Raw genomic sequence first — 22,211 nt, forward strand, 5'->3', positions numbered from 1 at the left:
AGTAGCATCTGGCAGTACAGGCTTAATCCTTCATCAAGTCTTACAGTAGCAGCTGGCAGTACAGGGTAAATCCTTCATCAAGTCTTACAATAGCAGCTGGCAGTACAGGGTTAATCCTTCATCAAGTCTTACAGTAGCAGCTGGAAGTACAGGGTTAGTCCTTCATCAAGTCTTACAGTAGCAGCTGGCAGTACAGGGTTAGTCCTTCATCAAGTCTTACAGTAGCAGCTGGCAGTACAGGGTTAATCCTTCATCAAGTCTTACAGTAGCAGCTGGCAGTACAGGTTTAGTCCTTCATCAAGTCTTACAGTAGCAGCTGGCAGTACAGGGTTAATCCTTCATCAAGTCTTACCGTAGCAGCTGGTAGTACAGGGTTAGTCCTTCATCAAGTCTTACAGTAGCAGCTGGCAGTACAGGGTTAGTCCTTCATCAAGTCTTACCGTAGCAGCTGGCAGTACAGGGTTAGTCCTTCATCAAGTCTTACCGTAGCAGCTGGCAGTACAGGGTTAGTCCTTCATCAAGTCTTACCGTAGCAGCTGGCAGTACAGGGTTAGTCCTTCATCAAGTCTTACCGTAGCAGCTGGCAGTACAGGGTTAGTCCTTCATCAAGTCTTACCGTATCAGCTGGCAGTACAGGGTTAGTCCTTCATCAAGTCTTACAGTAGCAGCTGGCAGTACAGGGTTAGTCCTTCATCAAGTCTCACCGTAGCAGCTGGCAGTACAGGGTTAGTCCTTCATCAAGTCTTACCGTAGCAGCAGGACGTACAGGGTTAGTCCTTCATCAAGTCTTACCGTAGCAGCTGGCAGTACAGGGTTAGTCCTTCATCAAGTCTTACAGTAGCAGCTGGCAGTACAGGGTAAATCCTTCATCAAGTCTTACAGAAGCAGCTGGAAGTACAGGGTTAAGCCTTCATCAAGTCTTACAGCTGGCAGTACAGGGTTAATCCTTCATCAAGTCTTACAGCTGGCAGTACAGGGTTAATCCTTCATCAAGTCTTACAGTAGCAGCTGGCAGTACAGGGTTAATCCTTCATCAAGTCTTACAGTAGCAGCTGGCAGTACAGGGTTAATCCTTCATCAAGTCTTACAACTGGCAGTACAGGGTTAATCCTTCATCAAGTCTTACAGTAGCAGCTGGCAGTACGGGGTTAATCCTTCATCATTTCTTACAGTAGCAGCTGGCAGTACAGGGTTAATCCTTCATCAAGTCTTACAGTAGCAGCTGGCAGTACAGGGCTAATCCTTCATCAAGTCTTACAGTAGCAGCTGGCAGTACAGGGCTAATCCTTCATCAAGTCTTACAGTAGCAGCTGGCATTACAGGGTAAATCCTTCATCAAGTCTTACAATAGCAGCTGGCAGTACAGGGTTAATCCTTCATCAAGTCTTACAGTAGCAGCTGGCAGTACAGGGTTAGTCCTTCATCAAGTCTTACAGTAGCAGCTGGCAGTACAGGGTTAGTCCTTCATCAAGTCTTACAGTAGCAGCTGGCAGTACAGGGTTAATCCTTCATCAAGTCTTACAACTGGCAGTACAGGGTTAATCCTTCATCAAGTCTTACAGTAGCAGCTGGCAGTACAGGGTTAGTCCTTCATCAAGTCTTACAGTAGCAGCTGGCAGTACAGGGTTAATCCTTCATCAAGTCTTACCGTAGCAGCTGGTAGTACAGGGTTAATCCTTCTTCAAGTCTTACAGTAGCATCTGGCAGTACAGGGTTAATCCTTCATCAAGTCTTACAGTAGCAGCTGGCAGTACAGGGTTAGTCCTTCATCAAGTCTTACAGTAGCAGCTGGCAGTACAGGGTTAGTCCTTCATCAAGTCTTACAGTAGCAGCTGGCAGTACAGGGTTAGTCCTTCATCAAGTCTTACAGTAGCAGCAGGCAGTACAGGGTTAATCCTTCATCAAGTCTTACAGTAGCAGCTAGCAGTACAGGGTTAATCCTTCATCAAGTCTTACAACTGGCAGTACAGGGTTAATCCTTCATCAAGTCTTACAGTAGCAGCTGGCAGTACGGGGTTAATCCTTCATCAAGTCTTACAGTAGCAGCTGGCAGTACAGGGTTAATCCTTCATCAAGTCTTACAGTAGCAGCTGGCAGTACAGGGCTAATCCTTCATCAAGTCTTACAGTAGCAGCTGGCAGTACAGGGCTAATCCTTCATCAAGTTTTACAGTAGCATCTGGCAGTACAGGCTTAATCCTTCATCAAGTCTTACAGTAGCAGCTGGCAGTACAGGGTAAATCCTTCATCAAGTCTTACAATAGCAGCTGGCAGTACAGGGTTAATCCTTCATCAAGTCTTACAGTAGCAGCTGGAAGTACAGGGTTAGTCCTTCATCAAGTCTTACAGTAGCAGCTGGCAGTACAGGGTTAGTCCTTCATCAAGTCTTACAGTAGCAGCTGGCAGTACAGGGTTAGTCCTTCATCAAGTCTTACAGCAGGACGTACAGGGTTAGTCCTTCATCAAGTCTTACAGCTGGCAGTACAGGGTTAGTCCTTCATCAAGTCTTACAGTAGCAGCTGGCAGTACAGGGTTAGTCCTTCATCAAATCTTACCGTAGCAGCTGGCAGTACAGGGTTAGTCCTTCATCAAGTCTTACAGTAGCAGCAGGACGTACAGGGTTAGTCCTTCATCAAGTCTTACAGTAGCAGCTGGCAGTACAGGGTTAGTCCTTCATCAAGTCTTACAGTAGCAGCTGGCAGTACAGGGTTAGTCCTTCATCAAGTCTTACAGTAGCAGCAGGACGTACAGGGTTAGTCCTTCATCAAGTCTTACAGTAGCAGCAGGACGTACAGGGTTAGTCCTTCATCAAGTCTTACAGTAGCAGCTGGCAGTACAGGGTTAGTCCTTCATCAAGTCTTACCGTAGCAGCTGGCAGTACAGGGTTAGTCCTTCATCAAGTCTTACAGTAGCAGCTGGCAGTACAGGGTTAGTCCTTCATCAAGTCTTACCGTGGCAGCTGGCAGTACAGGGTTAGTCCTTCATCAAGTCTTACAGTAGCAGCTGGCAGTACAGGGTTAGTCCTTCATCAAGTCTTACAGCTGGCAGTACAGGGTTAGTCCTTCATCAAGTCTTACAGTAGCAGCAGGACATACAGGGTTAGTCCTTCATCAAGTCTTACAGTAGCAGCTGGCAGTACAGGGTTAGTCCTTCATCAAGTCTTACCGTAGCAGCTGGCAGTACAGGGTTAGTCCTTCATCAAGTCTTACAGTAGCAGCTGGCAGTACAGGGTTAGTCCTTCATCAAGTCTTACCGTGGCAGCTGGCAGTACAGGGTTAGTCCTTCATCAAGTCTTACAGTAGCAGCTGGCAGTACAGGGTTAGTCCTTCATCAAGTCTTACAGTAGCAGCTGTCAGTACAGGGTTAGTCCTTCATCAAGTCTTACAGCTGGCAGTACAGGGTTAATCCTTCATCAAGTCTTACAGTAGCAGCTGGCAGTACAGGGTTAATCCTTCATTAAGTCTTACAGTAGCAGCAGGACGTACAGGGTTAGTCCTTCATCAAGTCTTACAGTAGCAGCTGGCAGTACAGGGTTAATCCTTCATCAAGTCTTACAGTAGCAGCAGGACGTACAGGGTTAGTCCTTCATCAAGTCTTACAGTAGCAGCTGGCAGTACAGGGTTAGTCCTTCATCAAGTCTTACAGTAGCATCTGGCAGTACAGGGTTAGTCCTTCATCAAGTCTTACAGTAGCAGCTGGCAGTACAGGGTTAGTCCTTCATCAAGTCTTACAGTAGCAGCTGGCAGTACAGGGTTAATCCTTCATCAAGTCTTACAGTAGCAGCTGGTAGTACAGGTTTAATCCTTCATCAAGTCTTACAGTAGCAGCTGGCAGTACAGGGTTAATCCTTCATCAAGTCTTACAGTAGCAGCAGGCCGTACAGGGTTAATCATTCATCAAGTCTTACAGTAGCAGCAGGCCGTACAGGGTTAATCCTTCATCAAGTCTTACAGTAGCAGCTGGCAGTACAGGGTTAATCCTTCATCAGGTCTTACAGTAGCATCTGGCAGTACAGGGTTAGTCCTTCATCAAGTCTTACAATAGCAGCTGGCAGTACAGGTTTAATCCTTCATCAAGTCTTACAGTAGCAGCTGGCAGTACAGGGTTAATCCTTCATCAAGTCTTACAGTAGCAGCTGGCAGTACAGGGTTAATCCTTCATCAAGTCTTACAGTAGCATCTGGCAGTACAGGGTTAATCCTTCATCAAGTCTTACAGCTGGCAGTACAGGGTTAGTCCTTCATCAAGTCTTACAGTAGCAGCAGGCCGTACAGGGTTAATCCTTCATCAAGTCTTACAATAGCAGCTGGCAGTACAGGGTTAATCCTTCATCAAGTCTTACAGTAGCAGCTGGAAGTACAGGGTTAGTCCTTCATCAAGTCTTACAGTAGCAGCTGGCAGTACAGGGTTAGTCCTTCATCAAGTCTTACAATAGCAGCTGGCAGTACAGGGTTAGTCCTTCATCAAGTCTTACAGTAGCAGCTGGCAGTACAGGGTTAATCCTTCATCAAGTCTTACAGTAGCAGCTGGCAGTACAGGGTTAGTCCTTCATCAAGTCTTACAGTAGCAGCTGGCAGTACAGGGTTAGTCCTTCATCAAGTCTTACCGTAGCAGCTGGCAGTACAGGGTTAGTCCTTCATCAAGTCTTACAGTAGCAGCTGGCAGTACAGGGTTAGTCCTTCATCAAGTCTTACCGTGGCAGCTGGCAGTACAGGGTTAGTCCTTCATCAAGTCTTACAGTAGCAGCTGGCAGTACAGGGTTAGTCCTTCATCAAGTCTTACAGCTGGCAGTACAGGGTTAGTCCTTCATCAAGTCTTACAGTAGCAGCAGGACATACAGGGTTAGTCCTTCATCAAGTCTTACAGTAGCAGCTGGCAGTACAGGGTTAGTCCTTCATCAAGTCTTACCGTAGCAGCTGGCAGTACAGGGTTAGTCCTTCATCAAGTCTTACAGTAGCAGCTGGCAGTACAGGGTTAGTCCTTCATCAAGTCTTACCGTGGCAGCTGGCAGTACAGGGTTAGTCCTTCATCAAGTCTTACAGTAGCAGCTGGCAGTACAGGGTTAGTCCTTCATCAAGTCTTACAGTAGCAGCTGTCAGTACAGGGTTAGTCCTTCATCAAGTCTTACAGCTGGCAGTACAGGGTTAATCCTTCATCAAGTCTTACAGTAGCAGCTGGCAGTACAGGGTTAATCCTTCATTAAGTCTTACAGTAGCAGCAGGACGTACAGGGTTAGTCCTTCATCAAGTCTTACAGTAGCAGCTGGCAGTACAGGGTTAATCCTTCATCAAGTCTTACAGTAGCAGCAGGACGTACAGGGTTAGTCCTTCATCAAGTCTTACAGTAGCAGCTGGCAGTACAGGGTTAGTCCTTCATCAAGTCTTACAGTAGCATCTGGCAGTACAGGGTTAGTCCTTCATCAAGTCTTACAGTAGCAGCTGGCAGTACAGGGTTAGTCCTTCATCAAGTCTTACAGTAGCAGCTGGCAGTACAGGGTTAATCCTTCATCAAGTCTTACAGTAGCAGCTGGTAGTACAGGTTTAATCCTTCATCAAGTCTTACAGTAGCAGCTGGCAGTACAGGGTTAATCCTTCATCAAGTCTTACAGTAGCAGCAGGCCGTACAGGGTTAATCATTCATCAAGTCTTACAGTAGCAGCAGGCCGTACAGGGTTAATCCTTCATCAAGTCTTACAGTAGCAGCTGGCAGTACAGGGTTAATCCTTCATCAGGTCTTACAGTAGCATCTGGCAGTACAGGGTTAGTCCTTCATCAAGTCTTACAATAGCAGCTGGCAGTACAGGTTTAATCCTTCATCAAGTCTTACAGTAGCAGCTGGCAGTACAGGGTTAATCCTTCATCAAGTCTTACAGTAGCAGCTGGCAGTACAGGGTTAATCCTTCATCAAGTCTTACAGTAGCATCTGGCAGTACAGGGTTAATCCTTCATCAAGTCTTACAGCTGGCAGTACAGGGTTAGTCCTTCATCAAGTCTTACAGTAGCAGCAGGCCGTACAGGGTTAATCCTTCATCAAGTCTTACAATAGCAGCTGGCAGTACAGGGTTAATCCTTCATCAAGTCTTACAGTAGCAGCTGGAAGTACAGGGTTAGTCCTTCATCAAGTCTTACAGTAGCAGCTGGCAGTACAGGGTTAGTCCTTCATCAAGTCTTACAATAGCAGCTGGCAGTACAGGGTTAGTCCTTCATCAAGTCTTACAGTAGCAGCTGGCAGTACAGGGTTAATCCTTCATCAAGTCTTACAGTAGCAGCTGGCAGTACAGGGTTAGTCCTTCATCAAGTCTTACAGTAGCAGCTGGCAGTACAGGGTTAATCCTTCATCAAGTCTTACCGTAGCAGCTGGTAGTACAGGGTTAATCCTTCTTCAAGTCTTACAGTAGCAGCTGGCAGTACAGGGTTAGTCCTTCATCATGTCTTACAGTAGCAGCTGGCAGTACAGGGTTAGTCCTTCATCAAGTCTTACAGTAGCAGCTGGCAGTACAGGGTTAGTCCTTCATCAAGTCTTACAGTAGCAGCTAGCAGTACAGGGTTAATCCTTCATCAAGTCTTACAACTGGCAGTACAGGGTTAGTCCTTCATCAAGTCTTACAGTAGCAGCTGGCAGTACAGGGTTAGTCCTTCATCAAGTCTTACAGTAGCAGCTAGCAGTACAGGGTTAATCCTTCATCAAGTCTTACAACTGGCAGTACAGGGTTAATCCTTCATCAAGTCTTACAGTAGCAGCTGGCAGTACGGGGTTAATCCTTCATCAAGTCTTACAGTAGCAGCTGGCAGTACAGGGTTAATCCTTCATCAAGTCTTACAGTAGCAGCTGGCAGTACAGGGCTAATCCTTCATCAAGTCTTACAGTAGCAGCTGGCAGTACAGGGCTAATCCTTCATCAAGTTTTACAGTAGCATCTGGCAGTACAGGCTTAATCCTTCATCAAGTCTTACAGTAGCAGCTGGCAGTACAGGGTAAATCCTTCATCAAGTCTTACAATAGCAGCTGGCAGTACAGGGTTAATCCTTCATCAAGTCTTACAGTAGCAGCTGGAAGTACAGGGTTAGTCCTTCATCAAGTCTTACAGTAGCAGCTGGCAGTACAGGGTTAGTCCTTCATCAAGTCTTACAGTAGCAGCTGGCAGTACAGGGTTAGTCCTTCATCAAGTCTTACAGTAGCAGCTGGCAGTACAGGGTTAATCCTTCATCAAGTCTTACAGTAGCAGCTGGCAGTACAGGTTTAGTCCTTCATCAAGTCTTACAGTAGCAGCTGGCAGTACAGGGTTAATCCTTCATCAAGTCTTACCGTAGCAGCTGGTAGTACAGGGTTAGTCCTTCATCAAGTCTTACAGTAGCAGCTGGCAGTACAGGGTTAGTCCTTCATCAAGTCTTACCGTAGCAGCTGGCAGTACAGGGTTAGTCCTTCATCAAGTCTTACCGTAGCAGCTGGCAGTACAGGGTTAGTCCTTCATCAAGTCTTACCGTAGCAGCTGGCAGTACAGGGTTAGTCCTTCATCAAGTCTTACCGTAGCAGCTGGCAGTACAGGGTTAGTCCTTCATCAAGTCTTACCGTAGCAGCTGGCAGTACAGGGTTAGTCCTTCATCAAGTCTTACAGTAGCAGCTGGCAGTACAGGGTTAGTCCTTCATCAAGTCTCACCGTAGCAGCTGGCAGTACAGGGTTAGTCCTTCATCAAGTCTTACCGTAGCAGCAGGACGTACAGTGTTAGTCCTTCATCAAGTCTTACCGTAGCAGCTGGCAGTACAGGGTTAGTCCTTCATCAAGTCTTACAGTAGCAGCTGGCAGTACAGGGTAAATCCTTCATCAAGTCTTACAGTAGCAGCTGGAAGTACAGGGTTAATCCTTCATCAAGTCTTACAGCTGGCAGTACAGGGTTAATCCTTCATCAAGTCTTACAGTAGCAGCTGGCAGTACAGGGTTAATCCTTCATCAAGTCTTACAGTAGCAGCTGGCAGTACAGGGTTAATCCTTCATCAAGTCTTACAACTGGCAGTACAGGGTTAATCCTTCATCAAGTCTTACAGTAGCAGCTGGCAGTACGGGGTTAATCCTTCATCATTTCTTACAGTAGCAGCTGGCAGTACAGGGTTAATCCTTCATCAAGTCTTACAGTAGCAGCTGGCAGTACAGGGCTAATCCTTCATCAAGTCTTACAGTAGCAGCTGGCAGTACAGGGCTAATCCTTCATCAAGTCTTACAGTAGCAGCTGGCATTACAGGGTAAATCCTTCATCAAGTCTTACAATAGCAGCTGGCAGTACAGGGTTAATCCTTCATCAAGTCTTACAGTAGCAGCTGGCAGTACAGGGTTAGTCCTTCATCAAGTCTTACAGTAGCAGCTGGCAGTACAGGGTTAGTCCTTCATCAAGTCTTACAGTAGCAGCTGGCAGTACAGGGTTAATCCTTCATCAAGTCTTACAACTGGCAGTACAGGGTTAATCCTTCATCAAGTCTTACAGTAGCAGCTGGCAGTACAGGGTTAGTCCTTCATCAAGTCTTACAGTAGCAGCTGGCAGTACAGGGTTAATCCTTCATCAAGTCTTACCGTAGCAGCTGGTAGTACAGGGTTAATCCTTCTTCAAGTCTTACAGTAGCATCTGGCAGTACAGGGTTAATCCTTCATCAAGTCTTACAGTAGCAGCTGGCAGTACAGGGTTAGTCCTTCATCAAGTCTTACAGTAGCAGCTGGAAGTACAGGGTTAGTCCTTCATCAAGTCTTACAGTAGCAGCTGGCAGTACAGGGTTAGTCCTTCATCAAGTCTTACAGTAGCAGCAGTTAGTACAGGGTTAATCCTTCATCAAGTCTTACAGTAGCAGCTAGCAGTACAGGGTTAATCCTTCATCAAGTCTTACAACTGGCAGTACAGGGTTAATCCTTCATCAAGTCTTACAGTAGCAGCTGGCAGTACAGGGTTAGTCCTTCATCAAGTCTTACAGTAGCAGCTGGCAGTACAGGGTTAGTCCTTCATCAAGTCTTACAGTAGCAGCTGGCAGTACAGGGTTAGTCCTTCATCAAGTCTTACAGTAGCAGCTGGCAGTACAGGGTTAGTCCTTCATCAAGTCTTACAGTAGCATCTGGCAGTACAGGGTTAATCCTTCATCAAGTCTTACAGTAGCAGCTGGCAGTACAGGGTTAGTCCTTCATCAAGTCTTACAGTAGCAGCTGGCAGTACAGGGTTAATCCTTCATCAAGTCTTACAGTAGCAGCTGGCAGTACGGGGTTAATCCTTCATCAAGTCTTACAGTAGCAGCTGGCAGTACAGGGTTAATCCTTCATCAAGTCTTACAGTAGCAGCTGGCAGTACAGGGCTAATCCTTCATCAAGTCTTACAGTAGCAGCTGGCAGTACAGGGCTAATCCTTCATCAAGTTTTACAGTAGCATCTGGCAGTACAGGCTTAATCCTTCATCAAGTCTTACAGTAGCAGCTGGAAGTACAGGGTTAGTCCTTCATCAAGTCTTACAGTAGCAGCTGGCAGTACAGGGTTAGTCCTTCATCAAGTCTTACAGTAGCAGCTGGCAGTACAGGGTTAGTCCTTCATCAAGTCTTACAGTAGCAGCTGGCAGTACAGGGTTAATCCTTCATCAAGTCTTACAGTAGCAGCTGGCAGTACAGGTTTAGTCCTTCATCAAGTCTTACAGTAGCAGCTGGCAGTACAGGGTTAATCCTTCATCAAGTCTTACAGTAGCAGCTGGCAGTACAGGGCTAATCCTTCATCAAGTCTTACAGTAGCAGCTGGCAGTACAGGGCTAATCCTTCATCAAGTTTTACAGTAGCATCTGGCAGTACAGGCTTAATCCTTCATCAAGTCTTACAGTAGCAGCTGGCAGTACAGGGTAAATCCTTCATCAAGTCTTACAATAGCAGCTGGCAGTACAGGGTTAATCCTTCATCAAGTCTTACAGTAGCAGCTGGAAGTACAGGGTTAGTCCTTCATCAAGTCTTACAGTAGCAGCTGGCAGTACAGGGTTAGTCCTTCATCAAGTCTTACAGTAGCAGCTGGCAGTACAGGGTTAGTCCTTCATCAAGTCTTACAGTAGCAGCTGGCAGTACAGGGTTAATCCTTCATCAAGTCTTACAGTAGCAGCTGGCAGTACAGGTTTAGTCCTTCATCAAGTCTTACAGTAGCAGCTGGCAGTACAGGGTTAATCCTTCATCAAGTCTTACCGTAGCAGCTTGTAGTACAGGGTTAGTCCTTCATCAAGTCTTACAGTAGCAGCTGGCAGTACAGGGTTAGTCCTTCATCAAGTCTTACCGTAGCAGCTGGCAGTACAGGGTTAGTCCTTCATCAAGTCTTACCGTAGCAGCTGGCAGTACAGGGTTAGTCCTTCATCAAGTCTTACCGTAGCAGCTGGCAGTACAGGGTTAGTCCTTCATCAAGTCTTACCGTAGCAGCTGGCAGTACAGGGTTAGTCCTTCATCAAGTCTTACCGTAGCAGCTGGCAGTACAGGGTTAGTCCTTCATCAAGTCTTACCGTAGCAGCTGGCAGTACAGGGTTAGTCCTTCATCAAGTCTTACAGTAGCAGCTGGCAGTACAGGGTTAGTCCTTCATCAAGTCTCACCGTAGCAGCTGGCAGTACAGGGTTAGTCCTTCATCAAGTCTTACCGTAGCAGCAGGACGTACAGGGTTAGTCCTTCATCAAGTCTTACCGTAGCAGCTGGCAGTACAGGGTTAGTCCTTCATCAAGTCTTACAGTAGCAGCTGGCAGTACAGGGTTAGTCCTTCATCAAGTCTTACAGTAGCAGCTGGCAGTACAGGGTTAATCCTTCATCAAGTCTTACAGTAGCAGCTGGCAGTACAGGGTAAATCCTTCATCAAGTCTTACAGTAGCAGCTGGAAGTACAGGGTTAATCCTTCATCAAGTCTTACAGCTGGCAGTACAGGGTTAATCCTTCATCAAGTCTTACAGCTGGCAGTACAGGGTTAATCCTTCATCAAGTCTTACAGTAGCAGCTGGCAGTACAGGGTTAATCCTTCATCAAGTCTTACAGTAGCAGCTGGCAGTACAGGGTTAATCCTTCATCAAGTCTTACAACTGGCAGTACAGGGTTAATCCTTCATCAAGTCTTACAGTAGCAGCTGGCAGTACGGGGTTAATCCTTCATCATTTCTTACAGTAGCAGCTGGCAGTACAGGGTTAATCCTTCATCAAGTCTTACAGTAGCAGCTGTCAGTACAGGGCTAATCCTTCATCAAGTCTTACAGTAGCAGCTGGCATTACAGGGTAAATCCTTCATCAAGTCTTACAATAGCAGCTGGCAGTACAGGGTTAATCCTTCATCAAGTCTTACAGTAGCAGCTGGCAGTACAGGGTTAGTCCTTCATCAAGTCTTACAGTAGCAGCTGGCAGTACAGGGTTAATCCTTCTTCAAGTCTTACAGTAGCATCTGGCAGTACAGGGTTAATCCTTCATCAAGTCTTACAGTAGCAGCTGGCAGTACAGGGTTAGTCCTTCATCAAGTCTTACAGTAGCAGCTGGCAGTACAGGGTTAGTCCTTCATCAAGTCTTACAGTAGCAGCTGGCAGTACAGGGTTAGTCCTTCATCAAGTCTTACAGTAGCAGCAGGCAGTACAGGGTTAATCCTTCATCAAGTCTTACAGTAGCAGCTAGCAGTACAGGGTTAATCCTTCATCAAGTCTTACAACTGGCAGTACAGGGTTAATCCTTCATCAAGTCTTACAGTAGCAGCTGGCAGTACGGGGTTAATCCTTCATCAAGTCTTACAGTAGCAGCTGGCAGTACAGGGTTAATCCTTCATCAAGTCTTACAGTAGCAGCTGGCAGTACAAGGCTAATCCTTCATCAAGTCTTACAGTAGCAGCTGGCAGTACAGGGCTAATCCTTCATCAAGTTTTACAGTAGCATCTGGCAGTACAGGCTTAATCCTTCATCAAGTCTTACAGTAGCAGCTGGCAGTACAGGGTAAATACTTCATCAAGTCTTACAATAGCAGCTGGCAGTACAGGGTTAATCCTTCATCAAGTCTTACAGTAGCAGCTGGAAGTACAGGGTTAATCCTTCATCAAGTCTTACAGCTGGCAGTACAGGGTTAATCCTTCATCAAGTCTTACAGCTGGCAGTACAGGGTTAGTCCTTCATCAAGTCTTACAGTAGCAGCTGGCAGTACAGGGTTAGTCCTTCATCAAGTCTTACAGTAGCAGCTGGCAGTACAGGGTTAGTCCTTCATCAAGTCTTACAGTAGTAGCAGGCAGTACAGGGTTAATCCTTCATCAAGTCTTACAGTAGCAGCTAGCAGTACAGGGTTAATCCTTCATCAAGTCTTACAACTGGCAGTACAGGGTTAATCCTTCATCAAGTCTTACAGTAGCAGCTGGCAGTACGGGGTTAATCCTTCATCAAGTCTTACAGTAGCAGCTGGCAGTACAGGGTTAATCCTTCATCAAGTCTTACAGTAGCAGCTGGCAGTACAGGGCTAATCCTTCATCAAGTCTTACAGTAGCAGCTGGCAGTACAGGGCTAATCCTTCATCAAGTTTTACAGTAGCATCTGGCAGTACAGGCTTAATCCTTCATCAAGTCTTACAGTAGCAGCTGGCAGTACAGGGTAAATACTTCATCAAGTCTTACAGTAGCAGCTGGCAGTACAGGGTTAATCCTTCATCAAGTCTTACAGTAGCAGCTGGAAGTACAGGGTTAATCCTTCATCAAGTCTTACAGTAGGCAGTACAGGGTTAATCCTTCATCAAGTCTTACAGCTGTCGGTACAGGGTTAATCCTTCATCAAGTCTTACAACTGGCAGTACAGGGTTAATCCTTCATCAAGTCTTACAGTAGCAGCTGGCAGTACGGGGTTAATCCTTCATCAAGTCTTACAGTAGCAGCTGGCAGTACAGGGTTAATCCTTCATCAAGTCTTACAGTAGCAGCTGGCAGTACAGGGCTAATCCTTCATCAAGTCTTACAGTAGCAGCTGGCAGTACAGGGCTAATCCTTCATCAAGTCTTACAGTAGCAGCTGGCAGTACAGAGTAAATCCTTCATCAAGTCTTACAATAGCAGCTGGCAGTACAGGGTTAATCCTTCATCAAGTCTTACAGTAGCAGCTGGAAGTACAGGGTTAATCCTTCATCAAGTCTTACAGCTGGCAGTACAGGGTTAATCCTTCATCAAGTCTTACAGCTGGCAGTACAGGGTTAATCCTTCATCAAGTCTTACAGTAGCAGCTGGCAGTACAGGGTTAATCCTTCATCAAGTCTTACAGTAGCAGCTGGCAGTACAGGGTTAATCCTTCATCAAGTCTTACAGTAGCAGCTGGCAGTACAGGGCTAATCCTTCATCAAGTCTTACAGTAGCAGCTGGCAGTACAGGGTAAATCCTTCATCAAGTCTTACAATAGCAGCTGGCAGTACAGGGTTAATCCTTCATCAAGTCTTACAGTAGCAGCTGGAAGTACCCGGGTTAATCCTTCATCAAGTCTTACAGCTGGCAGTACAGGGTTAATCCTTCATCAAGTCTTACAGCTGGCAGTACAGGGTTAGTCCTTCATCAAGTCTTACAGCTGGCAGTACAGGGTTAATCCTTCATCAAGTCTTACAGTAGCAGCTGGCAGTACAGGGTTAATCCTTCATCAAGTCTTACAACTGGCAGTACAGGGTTAATCCTTCATCAAGTCTTACAGTAGCAGCTGGCAGTACAGGGTTAATCCTTCATCAAGTCTTACAGTAGCAGCTGGCAGTACAGGGCTAATCCTTCATCAAGTTTTACAGTAGCAGCTGGCAGTACGGGGTTAATCCTTCATCAAGTCTTATAGTAGCAGCTGGCAGTACAGGGTTAATCCTTCATCAAGTCTTACAGTAGCAGCTGGCAGTACAGGGCTAATCCTTCATCAAGTTTTACAGTAGCAGCTGGCAGTACAGGGTTAATCCTTCATCAAGTCTTACAGTAGCAGCTGGCAGTACAGGGTTAATCCTTCATCAAGTCTTACAGTAGCAGCTGGCAGTACAGGGTTAATCCTTTATCAAGTCTTACAACTGGCAGTACAGGGTTAATCCTTCATCAAGTCTTACAGTAGCAGCTGGCAGTACGAGGTTAATCCTTCATCAAGTCTTATAGTAGCAGCTGGCAGTACAGGGTTAATCCTTCATCAAGTCTTACAGTAGCAGCTGGCAGTACAGGGCTAATCCTTCATCAAGTTTTACAGTAGCAGCTGGCAGTACAGGGTTAATCCTTCATCAAGTCTTACAGTAGCAGCTGGCAGTACAGGGTTAATCCTTCATCAAGTCTTACAGTAGCAGCTGGCAGTACAGGGTTAATCCTTCATCAAGTCTTACAGTAGCAGCTGGCAGTACAGGGTTAATCCTTCATCAAGTATTACAGTAGCAGCTGGCAGTACAGGGTTAATCCTTCATCAAGTCTTACAGTAGCAGCTGGAAGTACCCGGGTTAATCCTTCATCAAGTCTTACAGCTGGCAGTACAGGGTTAATCCTTCATCAAGTCTTACAGCTGGCAGTACAGGGTTAGTCCTTCATCAAGTCTTACAGCTGGCAGTACAGGGTTAATCCTTCATCAAGTCTTACAGTAGCAGCTGGCAGTACAGGGTTAATCCTTCATCAAGTCTTACAACTGGCAGTACAGGGTTAATCCTTCATCAAGTCTTACAGTAGCAGCTGGCAGTACAGGGTTAATCCTTCATCAAGTCTTACAGTAGCAGCTGGCAGTACAGGGCTAATCCTTCATCAAGTTTTACAGTAGCAGCTGGCAGTACGGGGTTAATCCTTCATCAAGTCTTATAGTAGCAGCTGGCAGTACAGGGTTAATCCTTCATCAAGTCTTACAGTAGCAGCTGGCAGTACAGGGCTAATCCTTCATCAAGTTTTACAGTAGCAGCTGGCAGTACAGGGTTAATCCTTCATCAAGTCTTACAGTAGCAGCTGGCAGTACAGGGTTAATCCTTCATCAAGTCTTACAGTAGCAGCTGGCAGTACAGGGTTAATCCTTCATCAAGTCTTACAACTGGCAGTACAGGGTTAATCCTTCATCAAGTCTTACAGTAGCAGCTGGCAGTACGAGGTTAATCCTTCATCAAGTCTTATAGTAGCAGCTGGCAGTACAGGGTTAATCCTTCATCAAGTCTTACAGTAGCAGCTGGCAGTACAGGGCTAATCCTTCATCAAGTTTTACAGTAGCAGCTGGCAGTACAGGGTTAATCCTTCATCAAGTCTTACAGTAGCAGCTGGCAGTACAGGGTTAATCCTTCAAGTCTTACAGTAGCAGCTGGCAGTACAGGGTTAATCCTTCATCAAGTCTTACAGTAGCAGCTGGCAGTACAGGGTTAATCCTTCATCAAGTATTACAGTAGCAGCTGGCAGTACAGGGTTAATCCTTCATCAAGTCTTACAGTAGCAGCTGTTGTTGATTCTTAATGCTAGAATACAACATGTAGCTGTATAGTTCATACCTATTTGTTCATGTCAAGCTGTGACCAATTATTGTTCCTTCTCAGCATACCACAGGGTGTGTGTTGCTTTTAATAACCCTCTGATTGGTAAACCCTCTTAGTAAGGCTGATGATCAGTAGGCCTTTATTTCATCTATTGTACACAGACTTCCCTTGAGTTTCTTCAATTCCGCAACTTGACCCACTTTTCACAGAAATCTACCCATTTCTTAAATCATTTCTGGTTATTTTGAAGTCATTTGTTCTTAACACCAAACAAACTTAAAATAGAGAAGTAATTGACTCTTAATTCCATTACCAATGAAAGGGGTTTAACACAACGTTGACTCACCTGCCAATCATTTTAAATGTGTGTGTGAACGATTTCAGCTCAAAAACACTTTCTTTCAGTGCAGGAGGAATGTTGTTTTTCCTTTTTATTTAATAGAGCCTGATTACCAGCCAGGGCCTGTCATCCCTGCTACTGTGCTGCATGGTAGTTTTGATAGGTTTTAGCATACTTTTTATTTATTTAACTAGGCAAGTCAGTTAAGAACAAACTCTTATTTTCAATGACGGCCTAGGAACAGTGGGTTAACTGCCTTGTTCAGGAGCAGAACGACAGATTTGTATCTTGTCAGCTCAGGGGTTTGAACTTGCAACCTTCCGGTTACTAGTCCAACGCTCTAACCACTAGGCTACATCCAGCAGTCTTCTTTCTATACGCCACACTATCTATCACTTTACTTAGGGAGTGTAAACAACTCTCCCAGTACAGCTTCATGATCTCCTGTGCTATAAAGCTCCACGCTGCTCTACAGCTCCGACAGGGGACTTGATATGGGGAGCAATAAGACTTCTGACAGAGGTTTGTATCCCAAATAGCCCACTATTCCCTATATAGTGCCCTGGTCAAAATGAGTGCACTATAAAGGGAAAAGGGGGGCCATTTGGGATACGGTCTGTGACTGATGGTGGTAGTTATGTGTCTTTCAAACTGGCCTCAATCTGGTCCTCTTCCCCCGAGCCACTGGCATGTTTACAACTGTCTTCCTGTGTTTATTGTGTGTGTGTCTGTTTGTGGTGTGTGTGTGTGTGTGTCTGTTTGTCATGTGTGTGTGTGTGTGTGTGTGTGTGTGTGTGTGTGTGTGTGTGTGTGTGTGTGTGTGTTTGTCGTGTGTGTGTGTGTGTGTGTGTGTGTGTCTGTCGGTGTGTGTGTGTGTGTGTGTGTGTGTGTGTGTGTGTGTGTGTGTGTGTACCACGGTGTAGGTGTAGAGAGGATATAGTAAGATGTGGAGATGGATGCATCTCTTCTCTCAGCAGAACTTTAACTGTTAGGAAACACACACTTCCTCTATCTCAGTATCAGTAACAGTCAGGGGGGGGGGGGGTGGTTTACTACCACCCTGTTCAGGCCAACAGCTCACATTTCTCTTACTGAAAAACGTATTTATCAGGCTTCAAATGTATATCTCTTTTGCTATGTTTTTTAAAGATGCAATATGCCTGGTTGCTAAAATTGTGAGTAGAATCATTGTAACGTCTAAAGAGCTGTGAGTAGAATCATTGTAACGTCTAAAGAGACCGGGAAGCATAGAAATAGAGCGCATAGAGCAGATCTACTGCTTCTTAGACTTGCTTTCAATGAGATTGAAAGATCTAAATAAAAGCATTTCTATGTGAATTTGGTTGGATCCCCAAGAAGCGACATATTGCTGCTTTTAAAAGAGGTCATGAACATTTTATAATTTTTAGTCATCTTACAAACATATGTTTTTTACCATTTTTATGTTCTGTTAAACGTTTGTTTGGTTTGATCATCATTTCTACCAAGTTGTATTACGAATCTTTTATAAGACGTTATCAATGCAACTTGTTGATTTGATGCAGAAGTTAAGATGGAGAAAAACATGTCCTTCCCTGAGCTGCTTTTCAAGACCATGAGATCTATCCTCAGGCTGGGGCCTATTCTCCTCCATCTCCCTTCCAATCAGAGTCTGATTAGGGGATAATTGGCAGAAGATCGGCCTCGGTTATGAGCCATCGGAGGGATGTGGGGGGTAGAGAGGGTGTGGGCGTGGTTGAAGGGGTGGCCTCACACTTTACCCACGTCTCTGTTGTTGAACTGGTTGTTGAGACAGCATGCAGTCTGGTGGACACACAGTGGAGAGAACAGCCCACTGATTATATTGCGTTTACATTTCAGTGGTTATCTCGTACACTATTTGAGTTTTGACTTTGAATTAACAGTGATTGAGTAATCAGATTAAGGGATGTACGAAAGTGTACATGTTATCCATTATGAAATAAACATTATTTTAGTTAAGAGAAGGAACGTGAGAGTCTTAAAACAGTAAGCCATTCAATGACCTTATGAAAGTACATTCAGCCCAGTCTATTATAACCTATAACACTGCTGTCTGTTTGATCAGAGAATCATTTCTAGACTAAATCCTTCCCATGCTAATGTACAATTAGGAATGTGTTCATTTCATTTTCCTCATTAGCAAAAGTCTGTTTTGGGTTTCCAAATGCAGATGTTTTTAAAATTCTTTTAGCAATCAGAAAATAATACATTTTAAAATATATATTTTTTGTATAATTTTTGATCCTGGTATATAGTTAATTTTTTCCTTAAACATTAACTCTCTCTATTGTAGATTTTATTAAAAAAATATAAAGTAGTTTAGATTTGAGTCGCCAACTTTGACTTTTTCATCAAAGTCAAATGAACTTTAGTTTCATGAGGTGAAATGAACTTTAGTTTGATGTGGTGAATTGAACTTTAGTTTCATGAGGTGAATTGAACTTTAGTTTCATGAGGTGAATTGAACTTTAGTTTCATGAGGTGAATTGAACTTTAGTTTCATGAGGTGAAACTAACTTTAGCGTCTGTGTCATACAATTAAACATTAGTTTATCAAATTCCGTTTTCGTGGTGTTTAAAAAAAAAACAATGTACTAGCAGCCAAACAGTTTACGTCTTGGTGTTCTACTGTTAGAGTAGAGAAAGACAAATACAGAAGAAAAGTGTCATTTTAGTATTGTAGTGAATAGATTTTTTTTCATTCATAAAATAATCATTTAATTCCATTGTATAAAAATGCCACACATGCTCTTCATCAGTAAATGAGGAATAACTGTTGCTTTTTCAAAACAAACACTGTAGAACACACTTTCATTCTTATTTACCACATCAATTAAAGTAACATGATAATTCCTCTTCATTAACTATGTGTTTGTAAAGAAACAACTAAGGGAGTGTGCTGAAGGGGATTTCTATCTGTTGTCTTTGGTTGGTTGTGTCTGTTCTACCTCACTAGCATTAGTAATGCATGATGGGAAAAACAACAGCCTCTTTAATCAGACACTTTTAGAACAGACCATTTATGAATTTATTAGGGGAACCATTTCCTGTAGTTGACAGTCCTACACCCTAACCCCACCGGCAGGCTGCCAAGCAACACCCCCATTTCTGATCGTTTTATTATAACCTGAAGTAAATAACCCTCAGATCGTTCCTCTGGCTCCATGGTGAAATAACCATATGAGCAGCATTGAGGTCCTGTTTTCTGGAGATGAAACAGTCTTTGTTTGCCTCAGATCAGTCAGATTAGAATGAGACTTTCTGAAGCAGGAGGGTTGCTTCCTGAATGGCACCCTATTCCCTTTATAGTGCACTACTTTAGACCAGGTTAAATGGCACGCTTTTCCCTTCATATTGCACTACTTTAGACCAGGGCCCCTATAAAGGGCACAGGGTGTTATTTGAGACAGACAGGGTATCTAAAGCCGTGGCTGCTACTGCTCCGTGCTCCCTGCCACTGTTTCCTGCCCCTATCCACGCTGTCTTTCACCAGGTCCTCCAGGGACGTCTGAATAGGCTTGGGTTACGGAGAGAGGGATGAGGGATCACCCCCCCTCTTTTTGGGTTCCAAGTCGGGGAGACCCCTCTCTCCCCTGTCCTCCCATTCTCCTGGAGGGTTGTCTGAGCCTTCTAATGCAGCCTACAGGAGACCTCTTGTGCCCATTCCTCAATCGGGGTCCTCTCATCCATTTGAACCTTTTACACCCCACCCCCACCCCTCTCCCCAGACACCCCGCCTCTCAACCCCCCTCACCCCCTCAGAGAGTTGGGCAGGGGCTTGGCGAGGAGAGTGAACGGCAGGCAGGTGACCGATGAGCACTGTCAATATAGCTCTTTGATCACGTGCATAAAACCCTTCCCCCTTTACCCCTCCCTCCCACTCCTCCTCCTCCGCCTGCTAGCCTCATCCACCCCCCTCCTCTTTCCCTGCGATGCAAATCAGCCGTTCTGCTCTCTGCTGCTCTGCTCTGTTCATTCACAGGGACAGAGGGAGGGGCCACTAGTAGCTAGCTCCTCCTGTTTCTAATGCCGCCTCAGTCAGGCAGGCAGCAGCATGGGGCTTTGTTGTGGACTGGAGCTGGACAGAGAAAGAGAGAACGAGGGAAGGAGAGAGAAATAGGGAGAATAGAGAGAGAGAGAGGAAGGGGGAGAGAGAGACCCTGACGTTAACCAGGGGTCAAACTAGTAAAGAGGGGCTGTTCTGTTGTTGTGGACTACTACTGCTGCTGTTGCTCCCCGGAAACATAGCACCGTGTTGGGAGTTCCTGGTGAGTTTGCTGCCTCTGCTTTTGTCTCGGGTCTATTTTTAACTAGTGGCGGCTGTTCAGTTCCTCTTCCTCTCACGTGAGAGCCCGGCGTTAGACTTCGTCTTCGTTAGCAGTCGGTTTCTAGAAAGGAGGGAATCCACTGTTTGTGTGAATGAAGGGCTGTTGCATCTCAGTCACCCGTAGATGTAGTTCATGCAGATGATGTAGCTATTGTTTGCATGGCCCTGACTGTTTCAACCACTCTCTTTGTTTGCTCTGCTTGATTTGAATGATTGAAATGAGTGCTCATAGGGAACAGTCCTTGATATTTAGGACGACTGGTCTCTGCTCAGGGTTGGTATGTGTGTCTACCGCCTATCGTATAATGTACACATGTTAAATCAATTTATGACTGTTAAGACAACATAGTTGTGTTAGAACCATGCAAATGGCTTTATAAATGTAAATTCCAGAATATAATTGTCCATACATTTAAATACACTATTTAGCCCTTAGAGAATTGCTTTACTCTCTTATGTTTATGGAAATATTCACCCATCTTTTTATGCAAAAACCTTGTTTGTAATTATTACATCTTTGAAGTGGAACTACTTTTCCATCCGGTTAAATGTTTTTTCAGTATAAAAGTAATTGTTCTGTTGGATGTTTGACACAGTAACAGATTGTTTAAATGGGTCTACCTGGGGCTATCAGTACCACCCTACCCCCTCTCTAAACCCCAGTCCTCCCCTGGTCTACCATACTACCTCCTCTCTAAACCCTAGTCCTCCCCTGGTCTACCATACTACCTCCTCTCTAAACCCTAGTCCTCTCCTGGTCTACCACCCTACCTCCTCTCTAAACCCAAGTCCTCTCCTGGTCTACCATACTACCTCCTCTCTAAACCCCAGTCCTCTCCTGGTCTACCACCCTACCTCCTCTCTAAACCCCAGTCCTCTCCTGGTCTACCACCCTACCCCCTCTAACCCAGTCCTCTCCTGGTCTACCATACTACCCCCTCTCTAAACCCTACTCCTCTCCTGGTCTACCATACTACCTCCTCTCTAAACCCCAGTCCTCTCCTGGTCTACCACCCTACCTCCTCTCTAAACCCCAGTCCTCTCCTGGTCTACCACCCTACCCCCTCTAACCCAGTCCTCTCCTGGTCTACCATACTACCCCCTCTCTAAACCCTACTCCTCTCCTGGTCTACCATACTACCTCCGCTCTAAACCCCAGTCCTCTCCTGGTCTACCACCCTACCTCCTCTCTAAACCCCAGTCCTCTCCTGGTCTACCATACTACCTCCTCTCTAAACCCTAGTCCTCTCCTGGTCTACCATACTACCTCCTCTCTAAACCCCAGTCCTCTCCTGGTCTACCACCCTACCCCCTCTCTAAACCCCAGCCCTCCCCTGGTCTACCATACTACCCCTTCTCTAAACCCCAGTCCTCTCCTGGTCTACCATACTACCCCCTCTCTAAACCCCTACCCCCTCTCTAAACCCCAGTCCTCTCCTGGTCTACCACCCTACCCCCTCTCTAAACCCCAGCCCTCCCCTGGTCTACCATACTACCCCCTCTCTAAACCCCAGTCCTCTCCTGGTCTACCATACTACCCCCTCTCTAAACCCCAGTCCTCCCCTGGTCTACCATACTACCCCCTCTCTAAACCCCAGTCCTACCCTGGTCTACCATACTACCTCCTCTCTAAACCCCAGTCGTCTCCTGGTCTACCATACTACCTCCTCTCTAAACCCCAGTCCTCTCCTGGTCTACCATACTACCTGGTCTACCATACTACCCCCTCTCTAAACCCTAGTCCTCTCCTGGTCTACCATACTACCTCCTCTCTAAACCCCAGTCCTCTCCTGGTCTACCACCCTACCTCCTCTCTAAACCCCAGTCCTCTCCTGGTCTACCACCCTACCCCCTCTAACCCAGTCCTCTCCTGGTCTACCATACTACCCCATCTCTAAACCCTAGTCCTCTCCTGGTCTACCATACTACCTCCTCTCTAAACCCCAGTCCTCTCCTGGTCTACCACCCTACCCCCTCTAACCCAGTCCTCCCCTGGTCTACCACCCTACCCCCTCTCTAAACCCCTACCCCTCTCTAAACCCCAGTCCTCTCCTGGTCTACCACCCTACGCCCTCTCTAAACCCCAGCCCTCCCCTGGTCTACCA

General features: G+C 45.6%; 1 protein-coding gene across 8 annotated transcripts in view; it reads left to right on the forward strand.

Moving 5' to 3' along the window:
- scml2 (Scm polycomb group protein like 2) overlaps positions 1-22,211 on the forward strand; it is an 82,811-nt gene that overhangs the window by 38,599 nt on the left and 22,001 nt on the right. The window contains exon 1 of one of the 8 annotated variants that reach the window (XM_090207262.1): positions 19,693-20,047. The exons of 6 other annotated variants lie outside the window; for them this stretch is intronic. The gene's annotated coding sequence lies outside the window, so the exon portion shown is untranslated. Of the gene's footprint in view, positions 1-19,692; positions 20,048-22,211 lie in introns of those variants that run through there. One more of the 8 variants, XM_090207263.1, reaches the window with a different exon arrangement.

The sequence above is a fragment of the Oncorhynchus mykiss genome, chromosome 18, assembly GCF_057628025.1.
Source record: "Oncorhynchus mykiss isolate SJ-2025 chromosome 18, ASM5762802v1, whole genome shotgun sequence".
NCBI lineage: Eukaryota > Metazoa > Chordata > Actinopteri > Salmoniformes > Salmonidae > Oncorhynchus > Oncorhynchus mykiss.